This window comes from Myotis brandtii, unplaced genomic scaffold (assembly GCF_000412655.1).
Source record: "Myotis brandtii unplaced genomic scaffold, ASM41265v1 scaffold291, whole genome shotgun sequence".
Classification (NCBI taxonomy): Eukaryota; Metazoa; Chordata; class Mammalia; order Chiroptera; family Vespertilionidae; genus Myotis; species Myotis brandtii.
Window position 1 is genome coordinate 1,245,055 of NW_005361118.1, and position 2,548 is coordinate 1,247,602.

General features: G+C 42.2%; 1 pseudogene; it reads left to right on the plus strand.

Moving 5' to 3' along the window:
- Nucleotides 1-1,252: 1,252 nt before the first annotated feature.
- LOC102246338 lies at nt 1,253-1,880 on the plus strand (annotated as a pseudogene).
- The last annotated feature ends 668 nt before the right edge of the window (nt 1,881-2,548 follow it).

A 2,548-nucleotide genomic window follows, 5' to 3' on the forward strand; every position in this document is an offset into this window, starting at 1 on the left:
GGATACAAAAAAATGACCCAACTATATGCTATCTATAAGAAACCCACCTCAGAACAAAAAACACACACAGGATGAGAGTGAAGGAATGGGAAAAAGTTTATCCATGCAAATGGAAAAGAAAAAAGCTGGAGTAGCAATACTCATATCTGACAAAATAGACTTCAAAATGAAGGCCATCACAAGAGACAACAAAAGTCACTACATAATACTAAAGGGATTCATCCAAAAAGAGTATATAACCCTGTTAAACATATATGCACCCAATATAGGAACACCTAATTATATAAAAAACACTTCTAGATGACTTTAGCAGAGAGATTGACAACAATACAGTTATAGTAGGGGACTTTAACACCTTGCTGACTTCACTGGATAGATCTTCCAGACAAAAAATTAATAAGGAAACAGTGACTCTAAAGGATACACTGATCAGATGATCAGATGGATTTATTGACATTTATACAACATTTCACCCCAAAGCAGAAGAATATACATTCTTCTCAAGTACACTTGGGTCATTCACAAAGAAAGACCACATGTTAGGACACAAAACAAGTCTCTACAAGTTCAAGAAGATTGAAATCATATCAAGCATCTTCTTAGACCACAGTGGAATGAAATTAAATCAACTACAGTAAAACACCCAAAAACATTCAAACACATGGAGGCTAAATAGCATGTTATTAAACAACTAGAGGCCTGATGCACAAAATTTTGTGCAAAGGGCTCAGCCCCCGCCAGTGCAGCAGCTGCCTTGGCCCCCACTGCTACAGCGGCTGCCTCTGCCTCGGCCCCTGCCACCACAGTTTCATCCGGAAGGTCGTCCGGAATATTACACTTTTATTATTATAGATGAATGGGTTACCAATGAGATCAAGAAAAAAATAAAAAAGCTTCCTGGAAACAAATGAAAATGAACACAGAATAACCCAAAATCTCTGGGACACAGCAAAAGCAGTCCTGAGAGGGAAGTTCAGAGCAATACAGGCATACCTCAAAAAAAAACAAGAAAAATCAGCAATAAACTATTTAACCCTAAACTTAAACAACTAGGAAGAAAGCAACAAGAAAATCCAAGGGTAAATAGAAGAAAGAAAATAATAAAAATTGCAGCAGAAATAAATAACATAGAGACTAAAAAAAAAAAAAATCAATGAAACCAAGAGCTGGTTCTTTAAAAGGATAAACAAAATTGATGAACCATTAGCCAGACTCATCAAGAAATGAAGACTGAAGAGGCTGTAGCATGGCTGGAAGTTATTGTGCGGTGGCAGCTAAGAAGGTGGCTGTGGTGGCTGCTGTGGCGGCTGAGGCAGTAGCTGAGGTGGGGACAGAGGAAGCAGATGATGGCATATTTTTTGAAAGGACTGCCAGTCTACAACAAAAGCAATTTTAGTCAATTTCCTGCCGACTCTGTGTGTAAAGCTTCAAATCGATGCCCTTCAGTCTACCTGTCCACTCACAAGTACCCATCTGAACAGATTATTGTGACAAAAAAAACAAATATCCTTTTGTGCTACCTACATCGGCAATGGGACAAAAAGAACACTGCCAAGAAGAGAGATTAGGAACAAGTGGACATCAAGGGCAAGAGCTCAGCGCCTCCCCGCAAGGTCGCATGGACCAACAGCCCAGACATGCACGAGGACACTTAAGACTGATGCTCCCCCATAGGTGCCTCCTGTCTTGTCTGCTCCTCACCCGCCTGCCGTGTGTAAGCATCCTGCCCACCCTCCCCACTGGTTCGCCTACCCACACCCCGCCATGCACACCACTTTCAACCTCATAGGAGCCGATGTATTTATTTTCCTTGAGTCTTTATTTATGCTGTAAAATGTACCGAGCGATGGTTAAAGGGGATGTCAGACCCAGTAGTGTGATGTTGGTAGATGCTTCTTGAAAAATAACATTGTTATTCATTACCCAACCCCACCCCAGACCCCCTCTTCCTGCTCACCAGTCCTTCTCTGGAGAACCAGAGTGTGTCTTTGAGTGTCTAGAGATAAATCCTGCTGCAGCTGGGTGACAGAGGTGGGGCCCTGCTTCCCACTTCCATCCCCTGGTCTGGCCTTAAAGACTTGGCCTTGACACCTGTTCCAACAGGATGTATTCCGTGCCTGAACCCTGCTCTGAGAATACACCACAGGAAGAAGTCAACCCTTTCGGATCATTCTCTTAAGTCATTTTATCATGGACTGGTGCATGCTCAGTGTCCACCCCAATAACAGGATCTTCCCCCGCCCAAAAAAAAGGAAAGAAAAAGAAAAAAAGAAACTAAGACTGAAGACTCAAGAAAATAAAATAAAAAATGAAAGTGGAGAAGTAACCATTGACACCACAGAAATAAAAAGGATTGTAAGAAAATAATATGAACAACTATATGCCAACAAGTTGGATAATGTGGATGAAATGTACAAATAACTAGAAAAATACAATCTCCCAAAACTGAATCAGAAAGAGGGCGGCCGGGAGCTGGAGCAAGCAGGAGGCTTGGTTGCCCCGGTGATGGAGGAAGCCAAGCTTCCCGCCTGCCCTGGCCCCCTGGCCA